General features: G+C 31.0%; 1 long non-coding RNA gene across 1 annotated transcript; it reads right to left on the reverse strand.

Annotated features, from left to right (window-relative positions):
* Positions 1 to 16,033: 16,033 nt before the first annotated feature.
* LOC119634328 lies at positions 16,034 to 18,496 on the reverse strand. The gene is made up of 2 exons (XR_005246953.1): positions 18,097 to 18,496; positions 16,034 to 17,275 (listed from the first exon to the last, which is right to left on the reverse strand). It is a non-coding gene; the product is annotated as an uncharacterized LOC119634328 (long non-coding RNA).
* Positions 18,497 to 21,595: the final 3,099 nt, after the last annotated feature.

The following is a 21,595-nucleotide window of genomic DNA, read 5'->3' on the forward strand; positions in this document are numbered from 1 at the left end:
AATGTTCAAGGAGAGTTTTAGGTTACAAGATTTCTTGAATTACTTAGCATACCAAATGCACTCAATAAATAGGTTTAACTTCAATACTTTATTCTTCGTGTGTTTCGATTTCTCAATTTGGTGCCGGAATTGACAGAAGAAGGAAGGAATTTATATCGGCATTACTTACGACGTTGGCATGTGTTTTATTGACATTGATATTAATATAACGTGTTTCGTAATTTGTTAACCTCATCTACAACATTCGTCGATTTTTCAGTTCATTATAGAGATTTTTCTAGTAGGCTATGCAGGGACAGCTTCCAATCAAAATTTGGTTTATTTATGCAATTCTTCAATGTTTCAGTTTCTGAAAAATTGTCGTTATTTTAGTTCAACAGTAATTATGTGGTTAAACTGGAGTACATCGTGCATTGCACGTTGAAATATTTCTAAAATTATTTAATCAGCTTCGTATTTAAGCATGTTGAAAAGATTAAGTTACTTTTTTTTTAAAGCTTGCTGGGATATGTGAGGAAACATTAACGCAGAAAAGCAGAATGTTTTGTCTAGTGTTCTCCCCACCCCCCATTCCCTTCCGGAGCGCGATCCACATTTTTATGACCGATTGTATTAGTTGATAAAATTAGAGCTGCTTTGCTGTTTTATGAAGAAATGTTATATATGTAGATATTGGACTTTGATATTCGTTTTTCGCGTTTGGAAAGTTGGGAGTGGTAAGCTGTGGTAAATGAACTACGGATATATCATTTTCCGGATTTAAGACTTCTGTAGCACTTTATGGTTAGATGAAATCGGACTTTATGGTTGAATGTTGCAATCTGTCCTAGTATGATATCGCAGATGAATTTGCTTGGTATATGCTATGCTAAATATGGAGAAAAATAGAAAGAAGATCACTGCAAAACTAATAAACTAATCAATGACGAAATGTGCACTGCTGAGTATTGAGAAGGCTAATGTAGATTGAATTGCTCCATGGGCGCTTCATCACATGTCCGATGCACAAGTATATTATATTGAATGAATTTGAATTGTTTGTATAAGTTTTTTTCTTTTGTTGTTTCGAAACTCGCTAATTACAGACTTTCTTCATATTCGTACGGGACTGCACTCGCTTTGATCCATACGAGGTCTACAATAAGATCACTTTGTTCCATTTTTTCCAGAAGTTCTGCAGCGATTGCGTAATGCCAAAATATATCCAAGGTTTATTTTGAACGTCCATTTAAAGAGTAAGATACTAAAAAATTAAAAATTTTGTTTGTTACCAACAGTGAAGTCTCTCTTAAACAGAATTTTGTTATAAGCGAACTAAGCATGGTTGCGTAGGATAGCTGCAATAGAACTTTAGCAAATAAAATCTCATCAAAGATCCTGAATTAAAAAATTGTCGAAGAAGTAGGGTTGAGAAGATTTACGGATGAGTAAGACATTACACAGCCCTCATATATTTTCATTTAGCGCCTGTAGTAACAAAAATTTAAATTCCCAGCAGTGATGATTGCAGATATCATGAGTACAGTACATAATCGCTTTTGATGACCAAAATACTTGGGTAATTTGATGAGAACTTTTGGTAAGATGTTTGACGCAGTGTGATGGAATGATTACGTAGAGTGGTAAGATGTAGTTCGTTTAATTCTTTGCATGGTTCAGGCTGTTGCGTGGTTTACGTTGTTTGTATGGTTTGTTGTTCACATAGTTGGGGTTAGGTTGTGTGCATAATTTGGGTTAAGTTGTGTGCATAGTTCGGGTTAAGTTGTTTGTACAGTTGTGGTTAAGTTGTTTGCATAGTTGATCTAATTGTATTAAGTTGTTGAGAAAAGCTCTTCGTATTAAAGAAATTATGCGCGGTTACTATCTAACTACTATCGTAAGAAATATATTTAGAAAAAACAACCATGTACACATGTACATGTGTGTAATTATGTAACAAAAAATTTGCATTATCATTATTAACTATTACGCTATCCTCAAGATCAAATCTGGTCGTTCCATCAGAAATTACTCTCTACCTTTTCCATAAGAAAAAAATTATATCAAAAGAGAAGAAGAGTACTTTTAACGAAAATATATATATTCTTGTAGCTTTTGTAATTATTGATACCATTGTTGAAAGGACTTGTGGGAAAATATATTTAATGTCAGCATTCTACTCGAACCTCGAATATCATTTTGCGATTAATGATCTTGAGAATAAAAGCATAAGAGGTTTCTTTGCCAACTATAAAGTCAGATCCATGTGTTTTATGAGACTCCTCCTTGTGATTTAACTGCGTGAATGTTGGAGCTTGATGAACCTCCCCTGTTCCTGGTTTTGTCGAAACAGTATACAAATAGTGAATGTTCTGCTGCTAATTTTGCTGCCACAGTTTTATGTTGTCTGACCACAGTCGTTTTTAATATTCGTCGGTATCTGTTAGTTAACTTTCGTCTCATCATGTTCTGTGTAAGATGTAACATTACCGCGGATATTGCAGACCGTGGACGACAAATAGTACAGCTATTAACACCACAGACTTTTCTGCTGACCGAGCCTACCAGACCACATATCACCGCAATTACTTATGCGTAGTATCCATTTTATTTTGTCTACCCCCTATCCCCTAGAAGGCGTTGCGTTTTTTCATAACATTTTTTGGAACCATCCTCAAAGTTACTCGTAATAGGTTTTTGATCTCTTTTTTTAAATAAAGTTTAGTTCATGTAATTTTTTTATTATTCCACTCATAATCGAATTTTCCCCGCAGTCTCCTGACCTACTTTTGAGCTTCTTTTGATAGTCTGAAGTTTTCGGAACCACTTCTCGATACTCCCTTCATCCTTAGCATTCCCCCACCGTACAGTTCACAACGTTTTCGCCATGTTTTAGCATGCTTACGAGATATTTTTCGCGTCCGTACTGGAGTATTGTTTGGCTGGTGTAAGACTTCATTTAAAGACAGCAAAATAACCCACAAATTTTCATTTGCAAATTTTGCCAATTTGGTTTAACGGTATTTTCCCTACAAAAAAACAATATCTAATAGCCACACGAAATTCGAATTTTTTCATTGCTTTGAAAATAAAACTAGCGTCGCTAAACCCATAACAAATCGAAGGGCGCGAAATTGCGGCAGACGTTGTCTAATGTCGTATAACGTTTTCTTTATCTACCAAAGCATCATTTCCGAGAATTCTTCAGATGTGTGTGCTATAATCCCTGTATTTTGATGTCTGTTTCATTGCTCATATAACACTCGCAGATTGAGGTAGTTTTTTTTTTGCCATTTCGTGATTTAAAAGCACTAATGGTGCCATCCAATAGTTACTATTAACCTTCCCAGACAAGTTTTGCATACTTGATTCCGAAATGTAGAACGCATGCTTCATTCATTGTCGCAGAGCAAACGCGGTACGTATTTCGAACTGATCCTTCGCATGGCGAAATACGCGTCTGTGCCGGCTATCTTACGTAACCTAGTTTCTTTTCAGTGTCCTAAAACTACTTTGCGCACTATTTTTGTTTTTTGAACCCATTGTATGGACGACCGAAGCATTTAGCCCTGTTTAAAACCAGCGAACCCCTTCTTGACCATTTGTCTTGATGGGACACAATCCATATAATACTAGTGAATGATATTTTTCCCCCGTAAAAGGTAATCCTTCCCTTATTAACGCACGAGATTCAGGTTTTTCCACCGTTTTAAAGTTGCAATGGCAGCATCATAAACCGCAGTTTGGCAAATTAATGGCCGGACTGCCATGAAGTTTAGGCGCTTTTCACTTGTAGGTTCGCACTATCTAATAAACATATAGGTTCAATATAATGGCGACATCTCCTACCGACTTAATTTGAGTGATATGCTATATATAAACTGATGCTGTTATGTTGACTTGATCGATGAGCTAAAAAAACGGGGTGGAAGAGAGTTGAAAAATGAGGGAACTACTACGGAATCCGCTGTTTATTTATACAATTCCTATCCGCTTGTGTTATGTTATTAAGCAAAAGTTCATCTGTAGCTGACGTGAGTAGACGTGAAATAATTAAATTGAATTGTGCGCACTGCATTTTCGGTGAGCCGGTGGTAAAATAATTTATAGTTTGTTCGTATTTGATATGGATTTAGATTTAGATCCACAATCCAGTAACTATATAGAAATCCATTGCTGATATTCAAAATTTCACGTGATGAAATATTGATGCTTTTTTACTAAGATTTTTTTAATTTTTTGCTTTCTAGGTTATGTTTGACTCCTTTCTTTATTTCTTTATTTCAATTGAGTAACCCGCTGAAGTTGGTTGTGTACACCCCAACGACAGCATGAAGACTGACCTTGTCGTTGTAGAAATTGTATGTGTTGAACGTAAGTGTTATTTAGTGTAGACTACTTAGTAAAAGCAAACATTCTTTAATATAAAGTAATATTAATATTATCAACCTTGAGTGGTCGAGTAGATAAAGGATCTCTGCTAACAACTTAATGGTCGTGTCTCAATTCTAATCTCAAGTGCAATATAGGTTTCAATAAAGCCGATAAACTTTAGATGATGCCAGTGTTTTAAGGCATTAAGCTAATAGTAATAATAATCATAATTCATTAATGTCGTAATAATTTGTCGTACAAGGGTTCAAAATTTAAATGTACATTGTGTAAAAAGGATGTGCGGATAATTAAGGAACTACAATAGAAACATACTTAGTTTTGCTGATGTATTATTATATTCCTATTATAAAATTGTTTAATAAAAAAAAAGACTGAACAATATTGCGAAAGCAATTCAACCTGGAAACCAAAGATTGTTGAATGAAAGAGCTTTGTTAGAAACGTCTTTACAATCAGTCATTTTAATGACTGAAGAAAGTAGTAACAAATCTACAATAATTTGAATGACTACTATTTTAGTGATAATTCATTTAAACTATGTCAGTGCAACCACTATTCAAATATTCGATCTTGATAAGATATTGACAAGAAAAACGTTTAAAAATAAAAGCAAAATTTAACTGCAAAGATTAAAAACAAATTCAGAGTAAAAGTGGGAAATAGATAAAAAAAGAGGATCAATAAATAAACATATACTTAGAAATAAAAAAATGCAATAAAATTAATTTATACAATATTGTTTTGGTTTACCTTAAGTGGAATGAATTGGTTGTTATTGATGCAAGGCTTTTTGGTTAAACGAAATCAGATATTCATAGCAAAGTCATAGCAAAAAACTGAACTTGTTAATAATTCGTGGAAATTCATAAAGCAAAGTAGAAAGAAAATCAAATTAAAAAGATCTATTGAAGAAGAGGAAGAAATCCTGACCGTGTTAAGCAGTTACGCTTTTACATCACTTTTTTCAATTATCAAACCAAGATATGAGGAAAAATCAGTATTAATTGAGTTATGAAAATTAAATTATTATATGCGTACTACTACTGAGGAACTACGCTCAAAAGTCAGGTGGTGAAGTGTATTCGCATATGTTTCGGGAAAGCAATATTTTCTTATTAATGATCAAACACAATGAAATAGATAACATAAAAATATCGTTTTTATAAAAAAAATAACTGAAAAAAGGGGTTGGGTTTTAATTAGTGCCTTAACCCATATGTAGCAAAGAAAATCGTTAATTCAAAAACATTACATTCTTTTCTTAATTTAATTATATCCGCTAAGCTATATCGCGGGTCAATTCTCAAACCGCGTACGCTATATTGTCTAGAATTGCTGGCATTAAAAGCCTTCCACTTTGAAAAATTCGGGCGCTTCCCTCCCTCTCCATCTATAGTATGGATTTGAAACCTACTTCTTCTTATCTTTTTCTCACAAAATATAAATGTAGGGATAAATAGAAAAAAAGGTAATTACAACTAAAAAAGGCCTGAAAAGTGGTTAAATGACGGATAAACTTTATGCAAAAACAATATGAAAGCTAATACTGCTTATTCCAAAAAGGATCTCAGTCGACAGAAAAATGTTCTACAAATATCTAAAACAACTTCAAAGTACAATAAGCTACGGAGCGCCTCACTCTTCATTTCTTCAACAAAAATGAAGACCTATTTCAAATTTTTTTTTTTTTGAAGTTGGTTTCCAGTAAACATTTCGCAGCAGCGCAGGTGGAAACTTTCTTCGGTCGTTCTTCTACTGATAAAGCGTTTTTCCGAAATATTAGAGCCGATAGCCTGTGCTAGTGCTCAATGTATAAGAATTTATTTCATTAGTCTAAAATTATAATAATAACTTCCGAAATGCATTGCCAGGTCAAGTACTGCTTTAATTGCCGAGGCTTTCGCATGAGATTGTTGTTCGGAAGCTCAAGGTTGGTTTGAGCAGGTAAAAGAATTATAAATTTTCTTAGCGTTTTCTGTCTCGCCTCCCCACATGCGCTTCTTTCCGCGACATATTTAGAAAAAGCGATAGTCTTTCTGGCCTAAAACAATCGAGTAAGAATACGAAGAAATGTATTTAAGCGACGTAAGATTAGTTTTGTGGCTCTATGATAGCGGATGATGGTAATAATAGTAATAATAATAGTAATAATAATAATAGAATAGAATAAAAAAAAGCACACATTAAAATTGTAAACGAGTTTCGGAAGATGGCAAGCAGGAAAAAACATTTTAACATTTAAAAAAACGAAAGTTAATTAACTTGGTGGTTTAACGAAACCAAAAGTAGAGTTACTGAAACAAGTTTTAAACTGATGGTCAACCGATGGTAATTGACAGATTTTACTCGCACCCGCCAATAACGGCCACATCGTCCTACGAAATTGTTGAGGGATATGTTTTGGATTGAAAAAGGAACGTTTTAATTTACATACCGGTGAACCGCACCGGGCTCAAAAATACATACAGATCATACTTTTCTAACTGTGGATTAAACTTTTTCCACTTTGTTCTATTCAAAGTTATATGCTTAACAATTACTTCGAGCAATAGTCTTTTTCCTTTATCCCTTGCCTTCATGCAAAAAAACGCTTCTTTAGGCTTTAACGCGTAGAAAGAAAGCAAGTAAATTTGATCGTAAGCAGGAATGTATAGCGTATGCATTACACCGGTCAAGAGCATATACTCGTTTCTACCTTTTTAGAATTGTCCTATTGCCCCGTCCACCGGTACTTGGGGTCATTTTAACAACAACTGAGAACTGGTACTTTATTTATATTAGAGCCTGTAGGAAGAGCAAAGAAAACGATGCCGAGGTTGCTTGTTCATTATTATGCAAGGAGCACACAACAATCGTCTAGAATAAACTTTCTTGCACATAATAGGATAGATTTCGTTATATATAGGTGAACATTGCTTATTTCGTATTACATATAATGCTCCATATTATACGGTATATTATATATATATTACGACAGAATCGACAAATTACAAATTTTTAACATATGTAAATATTTACTTATGCAGTAGGAAAAATAAGTTAATAGTGCGATGCACCAAGTCGATAAACTACGCCTTGAATGAAATAAATAAAAAACCACATTGGCGACATGTGTCACGTAGGGACTTATTCAGAACTAACAAAATATACAATATACAAACTAGTTCCTCAATACTTGTAATTATAAAATTAAGCAGTCAAAAATTTATGACTAAGGGTTTCTCTAAGGTAATCAAGTATAGAGCAGTGTATGTGTGTGGCGTGAATAAACTTTGGAAAGTTAAATAAATTTGAATGTGAAAATAATAAAACTGTCTGTATCATAATACTAGATTTTTATATTTAAAATATGCAACGCGAACAACAGGTTATAAAAACCGCTATGAAATATTTACTTATCATTAAACAGGCGCAGTGAATAGTTTAGGTCATGCATAAATTGGTTAATGTTGGAAATTAATATTCTGTAATAACAATGCATCAGAGGGAGGTATATTAAAAGGTATACAACACCCTCACTGACGGACTGGCACAAAGGAAATCCTATACTTTTCGTAAGCGGATATTATGCGTGTAAGTGCAAACGAACAGAAACTATAACTACACCAGTTAATGTCTAAGCCAAAATAATATTCTACCAAAAGTCTCCGCCAGCGGGAACAGAGTTCAAGAGGCTGACGAACGACGACAAAAAAACGAGCTCGATAGCGATTTTTTTTAACTGTTTACACATTTCTTTCAAAACGTTCATAATAACAAATGGAGTTGTGCAGAAAAGAAAATCGACCGAATAAAGAAATTTCATTTTAAATAAAAATGTCAGTTGAAATGCGTGTGTAATAAATAAGAGGAAAACGAGATAGGATTAGAGCGCACATTACTGTGTTTTTTTTTTTACATCTGTAGGAGAAATTTAAAGGACTATGTGTTATTTGCTGTTGTTAAAAACTTTTTTGTTTATTACAAATCGAAATTATTTAAAAATTATTGTCATAATACGAGTGTGTTTTGCTGTTTGTTGTTTTGTTTCATTAATGGAAATTGCGTTTACTTGTAATAAATAAGCAGAAAAAAAACTGAATATAGAAAAATTTGTGATTTTTAATTAATTAACGTAAAATTACTTTACTCTTGAAATCTGTTTATAAATATAAATGGAAGTGAATGGAAGTGTCTTAGGACAAAATGATTACTATTTTTCGTAGAGCAATAAAAATTCATATTTTGCAATATATTTAGTTCATGATATTCACAGTCCTCTATTAATCTGTCGTCAGTTATTTAATAAATTTTCGTCAGCATAGTATATAAGAACAGAATAAGAATAGAATACAACACTAAAATATTAACTTGAAGCCTATAGGCGGCTTAAACGTTAGTGCGTTAACACTCTATTTAGTCTTAGGACTAAATTCTCTGAGTAAATCAGTTTCAGCGATAATAATAATAAGAGCAAAAACAAGAAACTTGTTTGGACTTTGTAAAGATGCGAACCTAAATATGTATTAGTTATTGGCCGACCATCCCTCCGGGGGGGGGCCCCGATCATCTGATGAAAGTGGAATGAATGACAAAACAGCATAAATTTAACCAATTTTCTTAAAAATAAGAGAATTTTTTTATTATACAAGCATTTTATTATTTAGTTGCAAGACTATCGTGATTTGTTGACTTGTTGTTAATGAAAGCCCCATCAAAATTGAAAAATGGGCTGTGTTCTTAATACATAACATAATTTCTATTTCTATTATAAAATGTCTTTTGATATTTTTATCTAATTTTCCATGTTGCAAGCAGAATATACTGTTTCTCTTTTTCATTTCGTAAAAAATATTTTCTAGAATGGTACACAAATAAGTTCTGATTTAATTTTATTTATAAAAAAGGCTTTGTAGTGTTTAACTAACAAAAAAAATGTTAAAATATTCAATTTAACCGCTTTCTTCCCTTCCTCTTTTTTTTCTAACAATTCATTTTTTGTTTATTTTAGGGTTCGAGTTGGTTTTATCCGCGATCACCTATCGTTAGTACCCATCTTTTTAGTAAAGTAATTAAAATCTCCTGCAGCAATAGATTTTAATCGCATAAATACATATATAGAAAATACTGTAGCGGTTGATGTAGCCGAGTACGCTCCACTCTCTACACTTTCTTAATAATACTTCGTTCTTATTGCGCACACTTGTCCTCGCTTAAGTAGCCAAACATATTAATACTCTCGCTATAAGTTCTTAAAACCATTAAAAAAAATTTACTTTGCTTTAACCATATACTTTGCTTTTAGATAATTTAAAAAGAAAAACCATTTTCAAATCATGCCACACAACACAACAAAACACATACGACCTCGCAGCCCCTAACGAATTCTCATGCATTAATTTCAGTAAGATTTTCATGTCGAAGTAAGTTTTGGCTTGCGTCATTTGCGACGTCTCTTATGCTTAAATTAAAAAAAAAAGCGCATTTTGGTGTGGATCAAATTTAATACGGTTGCAGGGACGCTTGATTTTGATTTATTTCGATCAATCATTTTACTTTCGTATAAACGCATTTTCCGAATTTTGTTTTCCGTCTATTTTTGTGACATTGTTTATTATATGTGACTCGCTTTCTCTTCTTCTTATTGCTAAAATGTTTCAAAAAGGTTCAAATACGTTTGCATTTAATCATATATAAGCAAAAAATAAGCTCCGCTTTTGTACGCTTAATTCGTTCAGTCAAAAGCCGCGTCCATACGCAAGCTAGTTCTGCATTTTAAAGCTTTTAAAAGAAGACGCAAAAAAATGCTGCTTAAGCTTTACTTTAAAAAAGAGGGCAAACAAAAAAACACGCATTTTTATATATTTTCAAAAAAAAAAAAAAAATGCATTTGTCGCAGAAGAATCGTCTCCTGAAATAAGGTTGCAAAGGCATTTTTTGTGTTACTTGTAACTTGAGCTAAACCCCATATAAATACAAACAATCGCTTCTTTCTAAACAATGACGCAGTTTTACTTTTAATAAAATCCGCCTGAGTAGCCGAAGGCGAGGAATCTCGACTAGTCGATGGTCGTGGTACAGTTTTTAATAAAAGAGTTTAGTCTTAGAATTTTCTGTGGCGAAATTAATAATGATAACAATAATAATAATAATTCTTTTAATAAAAAAAAAGTGGCTAATAATTTTTACCACACGACACTGTTATTATGATATTGCTTCGTTGTAGCGTAGATTTATATGTACGACGATTTTGATAGTATGATTGCAAATCTTATTCAACCATTAGTAATGGATGTTATTAATATTAAGCATTATTGTAAATTAAGAGATTAGGAGGATAATTAAGGATTTTATGTTTGCGACGAGACCTTCTTAAAAACATTGTAAGGACTTTGCTATTTGGTTTTCGTTAGTTGGAAAAAAAATCAAATACAATTAGTGATCATATTGTTATGGCGATGTTAAGACGATCAAGAATACTTTTATTTTCGATATTACTCTTAGCCTCGTTATTATCTTTACTCATTTATATTATTTTGCGCTTTCGATATACATTCGTATCTTAAATTATAGATTTAGGAATTATGTACCAAAAAATATTACTTATTTTATATACGGTATTTTGCATATGTTATTCGGTTGTTTGAACATTGATGCTATCAAAGAGCATCTTTTTTCTTATGCCCTCGCAAATAGCCTACATGTAATTCTTAAAAAAACCTTAAATCACGCATTTTCACTCATATTATATTATATTTCGTATAGTTGTTGCTTGACCTTTATTCGAATTAAACCCTTAGGGCGGTAGGTAGTAGGAGTGACTTTATCGGCGCTTTTTTATTCAAACTCTTCAAAATTAGTTAACCAAGCGGACGTTGGTCCGCGAATAGAATGAACGTAAATTTACACCTTGAGATAGAGACGCTCTCTCTCTTACAAATTATATTAATTGTGGACGCGAACCGCCTTAATTCTTGCATTCTATTTCCAGCTCGAAGTACGCTTCGTTTACATGTTTAGATGATAATTTGAAATTCAACTACGCATATCGCATAATACCAATAAAGCACTTTCCCAAAGATATATTAAATTTGCATTAAAAACTCATTTTACTCTACGCAGATCGATGAATCTTGACCGCTTTTGGCTTTTGTTATTACTTTTGTAACCTCTTTTAAATGAAATACGTCACCATTTTTATATTGAATACTAGTTTCGATCTATCTATCCCTTGCGATTTGGTTTTTAAATCATTTCTGCAAAATTCTAAATCAATACCATTTATCATCTTTTGTGCTTGTTGTAACCATTAATACATTTCTTTTATCTTAATTGGCGCATTGCCTTCATTTTGTGGCATTCCTACATTTTTACCGCGATATAATTTGTTTTTAGTTTCGCTCAAGTTAATTAAAGTTGAAACTTTTTTTCGTAGAACAAAACCATAAGAATCGCTTATACCCCTAAATATATATAAGCGCAAACATTAAATTAAACGTCGACATTTCTAAACGGGTCTTTGCATTGCAAGCCCAAGCATTAATTAATAGTAAACGCAGTTTTGAACCAAATAATTTTTACGCAGAAAATTGACAAAATCTTTAATCAACCAGGAAACCTTTAGGTGCTTTTAATAAATATGTCCTCATTCATTCCTTGGGTTAGATAAGATATTTATTTTATTTCAGTTTAATTATTCTTTTAATTATTTATTTTTTGTTGCATTGGTTTTGCTTAATATATTTTTTTTGAATTTTACGCTACATTTTTTTACAATATCGTAATGTAGAATAAAAAAAGCCACTTTTTGATACTATTTTTCATGTTTTTAACCAACCCAAACCAAAAGAACCTTAACTTTGTACTAATGAAGAAGGTATTTACCACTGTTCGCTTATATTATCCGCATTGTATTGTAGGTTAGAGCTGCAATGCATATATATATATATATATATTTTTAGGAGAGCAAGGTTAGACATTCTTAGTCGAGAACCTTTTTTTTTTTTTTTATTATAATCACGCTTTTATAACCGTATTCCGACATGCAAATTAAAAAACCTCTACAGACGTACTCAATATACAAGAGTTTCATATAAGTAGCGCAATTGATTTCAGGTATTTCTTTCCCTTTACATTTATGTATGTTATTTTCGTCGAATGCTTTCATTAAAAAGAAAAAAAAAATTCTAAAAAGTTTAGTTCGCTTTTGGAATTGTTTAAAATTACTTTCTGTATGTAATTGGAAATTTATGCAAAATTTCTTTCTAGTTACGGGTCATATAAAATCATATAAAATTTAACGGTTTTGTTTGGCTATGGGTGTTTGCCTCCGGCATTATATTTAATTGTCATTTTCAACTAGAGATAACAAGGTTCGAAAAAGTGTGTTATGTTTGTATTCGATTATTGTGATATTTTTTTTTCGCAAAATTATTTCAATTTATTTTTATTTTATGAACTTTTGGTATTGCCGAACTTTTTGTGCCTAAATTATGTACTTATATAATTGTGTCTTATTGTTGTCTTCTTTCCTTTTAATATTGACCATTCATAAAAAATTTCATTCATTTTTCGGTTGAATTTTGTTTTTTACAACATTTTCTTTTCTTTTTAAAAAATCGTTTTGCTCGAATTAATGTTTTATGAAATGTATAAAATTTTTTAAATGCATTCATATTATTGTACTTATTGCAACTATTTTCTACTTTAGTTTCTTACTTTCGTTAATTTAAAGTTAAATTATCCTTACAATGCCTTAGTTATTTTTTTTTTAAACGGATTTAAAGAGGGTTATGTTAATAATTTAAGTTAGTTTGCTTCTTAGCTACTAGAATATATTCAAATTATATTAAAAATGGCACAAGTGGAAGCTTTGTTTTCGAAAAATATTTTAATTATCAGTCGTCGGTACCATGCAAATGCGATTCCTACTAAAAAGAAAAAACCCTCGACAAAGTTTTATGCCCTATTGCGGGCAAGTGGTAGTTATCAAACTCGACCTCTACACTGAAGTAGTGCAAGCAACCATATTTAGCTCTGTGGCAAGTATATTTGTGCGTTAAGAAGTTATAAACCACAGGCCATTTTTTGTCATATCTGACAAATGTGAATCTCAAGCCTAGTTACGAAAAGTTGCGATATATCGCGAACCTAGACGTTCCATTAAAAAGGAGCTCGTCAACTCTTTTAAGAAAAACCGCAAACCCCTCTGATCATTGTCAACGTTATACAAAGCCTTCAACTGCCAAGCTGATCGCTGATAATGACCGAACATTTTCTCTGCCTGTGCAAGTGGCATTGGAATAGTATTAGAATAGCTCTCTCTTGCGCATTGAATTAGTGGTGTGAGTTTCACTTAAAAAATTCGGATTATTACGGTTGACCCATAAAATAGTTCTAGTCTTGAAAAAGGATTAGTAATGTTGTGAAAAAGGTTATCGGGGCACTTCTAACAATGCCCCCGCCCGTAAAAGCTTTTGTTGAATGAAATATGATGAGTAAATGCATCAAGCTTAAAATATTGACATATTAGAATAATTGATTTTCAATAACTTTTTTCCAAAGCTTTGTATGTAACGAGTACTAGGCAAATGCATTTTTAATTAAAATCTTCCTACCCCAAATTCCAATCTCATTAACATTTTTTTCTTATTTTACTTTTAGTTTTCGCTCTCGAGCTTAAGATATATGTTCTTAGAGAAAATTTAAAAATTACAATATTTTGAAAGTTCTTCTTTAGAATCTTGTTAACATAAATTGCATATAAGGGAAACCTCATTGCTTTTTTTATAAACTTTTTGAAAAATTTTATGAGACTAGACTTGAAGTAGTTTTCATCATTTATTTTGAATAGTCCTTCGTTCTATACCAAACAGTCGGTTTATGGCTCAATTTGAAAAATATTACTTAAGCTAACTTAGTGCGGATCCGTCCGATTAAAAAAAAAACCCTTAACTTTTAAAAAAAAATTTTGCATTGGGAGAACGGTTCAACAATGGCCGACTTATATATTTCGCATGATTTTGTATTGCTAAATTATTTATGTTTTCAAATTTTGATTAATATGCCTTTAGTTTTTTTGTAAATCTTAAATTAAGTACATTCGCCACTCCTTGAATACAAAAAAACCTAAAGTTCTTGAAAATATGATGCGATGGAGCTAATCATCGAAGATTTCAGACATTAAAGTTCCTAATCTACCTTTCCACAAAAGAGAATCTGAAGTGGTATTCGAAGAAAATATGTCAAGCCCTGGAAATTACTATAGTAATAGTTTCTGGTACATTGACTTCATTGCCCCTGCCTTCATTTATATTTCTACTTAAAAGGTGTGTTCAATTAAAACTTTGAAATTTGAAGTTGATGAGGTACATTAAAAAATACAAAAAAAAAAAAAAAAAAAAAAATGAAACATTGTTGAATCTACTACTTTGAAGAATATTAGAATTTAGGAAGCGTACAAAAAACGAAAAATACGGATACGTAAAGAAAGAAATAATATTTAAAGAATTTAAAATATCTCTGTAAATCTCTCAGAATTTATAACGATCTTTACTACATATGGGAAAAGAATTAAACCTTCATTGAATTTAATTATAAACATCTACAAGGAAGCATAATTATTATCGATGAAAAAGTACAAAGTTTGAAAGTTTTTCCTTAACACACTTATACTTGCGTAAAGACTAGTTTGTATTCTCTTCAATTCCGCTAACTGACTACACAAGAAACAAGAGTGCGTATTAAAGAAAAACTGGCCTACTGAATCAAGACGCCCTTTTAAAATCGAAATACATTTTCTAAAAGTAAAACCTGCTGACGGTAATCGCTAATTACTTCTAGATAATTAAAACTAAACCCGTGTATTCTACTTAATATTTTTAAATTTTTACATTTCATTCAATTTTTTCAAGTTTATATAATTTACGCATGTCATTAAACATTCATTTACATCCTACGTGCAATACTTTCTTCCTTTTTTCTTTTCCAAAGTCTCGGCAAGATTAATGTTAGTTTAGACACTTTCCTTTTTAAAATTTTTGAATTTTAATTTTTTTTCACTATGTCTACTATCTGATGCAAATGAAATTGTTTTTCTTAATTCTCAATACAATATATGATGAAGTTGGTATTATAATAATCTAAGTTTCATGGAAAGCGAATTACTTTCTTTGCGGTAATCTTTACAACTCAGTCGGCATAAAGTCGATAATGGAAGAATTGCATTTATCTTACAAAATATATATGCATAAAAAATTAATAAATACAAAATTTTGCCTTAAAAACACTTGATCCCCCTCGACCGAAGTTGTCGGATTTCAATCACAATAATCTTCATTCTACTCTTCGCAACTATGATATTTACAGAATCGAAATCGATATTCCAGCTAAATGGTTTGTACTTTAAAAAGTCTATGTTCAAATTGCATGTTATGTTATGTATTGCTTTATACGAAAGACCTTTTTAATCTTGATTGGCTATTCTTAAGTTTCTTAAACCTTTTCATAAAGTTGCATTCGATTACTCTTAAGACAAATTATTTGTTATTCAACAACTCACGCTCGATCCGTCGTTTTAATACTCGCTTTAGCATGTATAGTTTGCAATATTTTACTTTTTTTACAATTTTCAAAAATTGTGAGTGATTTTTATTTTAATTTTTTTCATTTTCTTTTTTTATTTTTTATTTTTTATTTTTTTACAAGTGACGCTGTTTTTCTTTTTCTGTTCAATGTATATTTTTCTTACATCAGCCCTGTCAAGACCGACGATTCTCTTTTCGATGACATTTTATTTCGACCATTTCATATCCTATAATGTTGTGTGTGTAAGCTTTAATTATTTTTTGAAATATTTTAACCCTTCTTACGCTATTGTTTTTTGTAGGGGTGAAATTATCATTTAAATGGTTTTAAAAGGAATATTTTTTTTTTTTAAATTTAACTGTACTCACATTATGTTTTTGTATTATGAATTTGTTTCATAAAATAATTCAAAGTTGCGGCGTCTTTTTTTTTTTTTTTTTTTTTTTTTAATAAATTAAAGACGTTTTCAAGAGTTGTTAGAAAAAGATCTGAATATTTATTTCATATATTTTGTTACGAACTTTTTTAAATAATTTTTAGCAAAACGGTGAGGATTCTCGATAAATTAAAAAAAAAGGGGGATTTTTAAGAAGGTAAACAAAAGACCACAAATCGAAAAAAATCAAATAAAGAAAAACGAATTCTTAAATTTAATGTTTAGTACGAGTTTTCCCTGCTGCTTTTTAATTTAATTTAGTGTTTAGTACAAATTTAACGTTAACAGAAAATGCCGCCGTCGCTCTAATTATATATCATCATTAATCGATGAATAATCAATTACACGCAACCATTATACGGTTAACCCATACACGCTTAATTTGTCGTCGTGGTTGTACTTGTTAAAGATGTATTTGTCATCGACAGATCAAACAAAAAAAATTCTTTAAGATTTTCTGTTTTGTACTTGGGCTGCCTTCTATAGATACGTTTATTGGTTACCAGACAAGGCCTCTATATAATCGCCTTAAAAGACTGACTGAGAGTTTGCCTGCCTGACTGATACTCATGGACTGTTTTTTTTTTTTTTTTTTTTGGCAAGACCTGTCTGACTGCCTGTGTTTCGATATTTCTCATCATCATATCTCGCATTGTTTGTCTTAGATTAAAGATCTTAGCTATTCAGTTTTATACTGAATATTGTCAGTTGTTGTGGTGTTGTTTATCATATCAATCATAGGCTTTTTCTCAAAAAAGGAAAAACAGTTACGTTACGTTTTCCCCACATAGGTACGCGTTCCATTTTAGCTTTGCAATAAACGTTTTACGTTGCTTTCAATTACGTATTTAGTTACATATGATACAGAAATGCAAATCAATAACGCTGCCCAAACAAATGCTATATATTAAAAAAAGAAATTGTTTTCATACGTTAAGAAATGTAGGTGAAAAGTGTTAAAAGTCTTAATTATTTAGTAAATATCTTAATCTAAATGAGAAACAAATACGGAAGTAATGATAATTCGTTGACGTACAAGGATTGGTTAACATGAGAATTTCCTTTAATAATAAACATCTATACTAATAAAACTTGGGCGTGAAATATTCAAGTTGCAGTTTAGTTTCATTCAGAAAAAGAGAGAGCAAATGAACAAGAACTATTTACATAGGAGAAACATGGTATATACAAAAAAAATTCGCAACGTCTCTTTCTTTCAAATGGCTTATGCCATATAGGTAAAAGATATGGATATGGAATATCGCTAGTTTGCTTTTATAGGCAAATTAATTTCGTCACAGAGAAATTTAAGAGATCTTCGAAGTCAAATGTCGGTGGAAAATTTCCACTTATGAATATTCACGTTGATATCAGCAATTTTTTTTTGCAAAGCTCATCTAGTTTCAATAATAGAAAGTCTTTAAATATCAAAAATACCCAAAATCAAATTACCCCGAAAAAAAATTCCGGAGCCCCGTTATTTCCGGCAATATACATTAAGAGCAAGAAGAAGGAATTCTATATACGTCATCAAAATGTTTTTCAAACAAAGATATCGCAAAAAAATGATTTATGAAAATTCACACAGATAAATCAACTGCGCAAATCAATTTTTTTTTATAAAAAAAAAAAAAAAAAAGAATCTTTAAAATGCCTACATGTTAGTAAAATTTGCAGTTTTTAGAACTAAGAATCAGATACAATAAATCTGAAAAATTTACCTATTTTTTTTCTTTCTAATTTAAAGACCCTTTTGCCTCACTTCTGAAAAATTCACGTCCTCCCTTCTCAGAGAATTCTGCAGGAATATTCTAGACTCTTCGAAATTAGCCTCGCTTGCCGAATTTTATTATACGCCCAGCTCTCATGTAGATCTCGATTTTTCTTTCAAGATATTTTCCCAATGCATTTTATACCTTCAATAATTTTTCAAATTATTTTGGCAAACCAGCCATGAAAAAACGCTTCTCTTTTTACAAAAATTATAACAACACTTCATTTTAACTAAACAAAAAGAAAAATTTTACTTTTTCAAATTTTCACTATTTTATACTTCAACACTTTTTCACTCTTTTTAGATATGAACGACACAATTTCTCCAATACAAAATGATGAATCCAGCGTTTGCAGGTCTATTTATACCCGAAAATGCCTCATAAAAGTACGTTCGAGAAATTTCTGTCACTACCTTTTACTCGTTTTGGCAGCTGCGCACAATCATGTTTGGTATATGCATAGTTGGCTTTATTTGTTTTTCACTCTTGTATACATAAAATGTAGTATAACAGTTTATGGTCCTTACCTAATTTATGGGTATATTAAATCGACATACGATCGAGATTATTAAAACAGCATGTTTTCAGAAATTGATTTTTAAATCACATAAGAATTACAAATAGTATAAAGTAAAATAAGTGTAAATAAAATTTATCTTATTATTAATATATAAGCACCATTCCATTGAAAATAGTTAATAAAATTGCACAAGAATATACCCTACGAGCAGACATTACAAAAAGGGGAGAGTGATTAATAAGAATATATATGCTTTATCTACAACCACTTTATTACATTAAAGCGTACTATTAGATTGACTTGAACCGCACATTTCGGGAACGCATATAGAGTTTGATTCGGCGAGAACGAAGGCGAAAACAGAACAATAGAGCTGTGCCTTTAGAAGAGCGCTTTGCACATATACACACACACATTTCGCTTATGGAAAAAACAAGTATTGATTTTTATGCGAAAACTATATTCTTCTCAGGCTTTAATTTTAAAAAATTGTGAAATTTATTAACCAAATCCTACCCAATATCAAAAGTAAACAATTCAGATTGCCTTCAATAGGAAGTAGACTAAATAAGCCCCATTAGTGGAAGTAATTAAAATAAACCAACTCGTAAAATCTTAAAGCAAGTCAGTATTATAAAATGCTCCTTTTGGCCGAAAGAACAATTCAGAGCTTATCCCATTTTACTAAAATGAAATATTTGGCTTCGCATAAATTGGACTATATAGAATAAATATTATATTCCTTAAAGGTTATTCATTTCCTGAAAATGGCTGACAATGCGTAGGATAAAAACATCTGTAACCCTAAAGCAGTACGACACAAACACGTCAAAGAAAAAAAGAGCCGTTCGCCTTATAATATTGTGTTAATGAAAGATTTCGACGCATACAAGGCGAAATTTCTAGACTTTAAAATATTGGTTCATTACTCTTACAAGGGTATCCATCGTTTGCATTCATTTATATAGATGAGACATAAATTCATAAACATATGTACAAACATATACATATCTTCATTTTCGAAAATACACACCACACATAAAATCGGTGGTATTGATTTTTCCAAATTAAACATAAATTTACTTCGTCAGCTTTTAATCCCTTGCCATTTCGAATTAAATTTTCATTTCATTTACTTAAACAATATTCATAAATAAGTGAATGCAGTTCTAAGCGCATATGAATCTTTTTCCAAGCATTAATAAAAATCCGAGAATTTTCTCTTTTTCGCCAATCAATGTATGTAGTGTTGTCTCATTTCAAACGAAAGATTATTCGTTTGGCTGTTCGCCATAGGTAGGATTTTCTCTTACCGTCCGTCGTTACCGTATAAAATCGTTAATAAAATTGTTATGCATTAGATGAAATAGATATAATGTTTTTATGATTTTCGGCAGTGTTTCCCAACATACAAACTAAGAAACGTGCCAAACGGATATGTTTCAATATTCGAACTGTAAGAAACGCTATAAAGCCTGCAAATTTTTCAAATATTTTTTATATATTTCAACTGAAATATGTTAAAGATATACATTAATTCTTTGCCAACTTTCCATAACTCTATATTTGTCTTGTTTATTTGTTTATTTATCAATTTACTTTTATATGAAACTGGAAAAAAATCTGAATGAAAACTTAGTTAATAGTTTATTAATTAAACTTTAACTATTTTTAATAAAAGTTTGTACGAAATTTTTTAAAATTTATTAAAATTAATTTATTGAGAAATTTTTATTTTCAAAGAAATGGGTAAATTTTTAATAGGATTAAAATTTGCGGTTTTTGGAAGCTTTGGGGATAAAATTTTAATATTTTTTTGTTCATTTATTAGAATCTTTCCATTTTGACGTTTGGAAAATTTCGTTTGATTTCGGCTACCATATTTCCACTTACACTAGTTTTAGTACATCAAATGCGGATATCCGTAATATTCACAAGAGTTTATGATAGATCCATCCTCTGTCATATTAAATGATCATATAGGAGATACTATGAAAATTGTATAAGTTTTGAAAACGAAACTAAATCAAGAAATGTCTTAGGTTACACCCGATGTGATATTTTTATTTAGGATACATTAGATAATAGCATAATTAAACTGTTTTGGATTAAATATGCTCCGATTTGTTAGCTTTACATAAGTTGATTGACAACATTTTCATTTCATTTTATAATTGCAAATTTTTAAATGTAAACATAATATATTCTAAAATTTTCAATAAACTAAAGTCAAACGAAACGATAAATTTTTGTAAAATACATCATATCACCTTTTTTCCTTGGCTTACATACAAGTAAGTGTCGTATAACTCTATACGTGATAATATGCCCTATAATAACGCAACGTAACGGGAATTAAGCAAAACAATAGTAACATATCGACATAAATTTTGCTCTAAGACCGTATCTTTCATTAGTGTGCTCATCTCTAGCTTTATGCCTTGTATTCTTTGAAATCAAGCTGCCCGTTATCGTTCTTCTAAGCGGTAGAATTGAAAAAATTTGCCGGGCACACGAGATCAAACAAACAAAAAAAAGTTCCAGGTGTATTTTTCAAAAGCAGGCTGGTAAATTTCTATTATGTCATTTAAAATTTTAGAAAAAATAATTATACAAAAAAAAAATTAACAAATTGCAGGCATTTAGAAAATCAAGTAATTTTCCCTGAAGTAAACACAGAAAATAAAGAAATTTTTTTACGAATAACAATAGCAACTTAAGAGGAGAGAGAGTGAAAGTGCAAATCGGTTAAAAACAGTCAATAAAAAGAAAGCGATAACAGCAGCTGTGGTGCGTTGCATATATTAGAAAAAAAGCAAAAGAAAAAGGATAAGAGCGCAAGAAGGAGTTGTGGATAACTTCAAGGGAAATTGATTGCTACAAGAGTTGAATTTCATAGAGAAAGCTGTAGTTGTTTGAAATGGC

Source organism: Glossina fuscipes, unplaced genomic scaffold (assembly GCF_014805625.2).
Source record: "Glossina fuscipes isolate IAEA_lab_2018 unplaced genomic scaffold, Yale_Gfus_2 3, whole genome shotgun sequence".
Lineage (NCBI taxonomy): Eukaryota > Metazoa > Arthropoda > Insecta > Diptera > Glossinidae > Glossina > Glossina fuscipes.